This window comes from Penaeus monodon, unplaced genomic scaffold (assembly GCF_015228065.2).
Source record: "Penaeus monodon isolate SGIC_2016 unplaced genomic scaffold, NSTDA_Pmon_1 PmonScaffold_16133, whole genome shotgun sequence".
Taxonomy (NCBI): Eukaryota; Metazoa; Arthropoda; class Malacostraca; order Decapoda; family Penaeidae; genus Penaeus; species Penaeus monodon.
In genome coordinates this window covers 206-705 of record NW_023645412.1, presented here as the reverse complement: position 1 = coordinate 705, position 500 = coordinate 206, and the positions used below count along the sequence as shown (strand labels likewise).

General features: G+C 41.2%; 1 non-coding gene across 1 annotated transcript; it reads right to left on the bottom strand.

The window, feature by feature from the left end:
- Positions 1-203: 203 nt before the first annotated feature.
- Trnak-cuu lies at positions 204-277 on the bottom strand. Its single transcript has one exon. It is a non-coding gene; the product is annotated as a tRNA-Lys (tRNA).
- Between the last annotated feature and the right edge of the window lie 223 nt (positions 278-500).

Sequence of the window (500 nt, the reverse complement as noted above, 5' to 3'; positions counted from 1 at the left end):
GGCTTTATGTTACCAAAAATTTGAATAAATTAAAATCATAATATCAATTAGAATAATAACAACTCGATATAAATACTATTAGAACGAAAAACACACTTTTCCTGCCAATTTAAGGAATGGGGAAATCGGCAGCGGTCACTAGGGCCTACTGATGAAGAGTGGGCTGTGAAGTTAACATCGACCATTCCAAGAACTAAAAAGAGCGCCCAACGTGGGGCTCGAACCCACGACCCCGAGATTAAGAGTCTCGTGCTCTACCGACCCGAGCTAGCCGGGCTTAATACACTCCTATTCCACTCTATTTCTGAAGAATAATATAGACGCCTTGCTCTTGGGCAAGACCATTTACCATCAGTACCACGGAATTCACGAGGGAATAATGCTTACATATTTTCCCTTCCTTCCTTCAGCTGGTGCATTGCATCTTTTTTAAGACTTGCCTTCATATGTCTAAGCCTACTGCCCAGTCTTATATGTGAAATCTACTTACAGAAAGTACT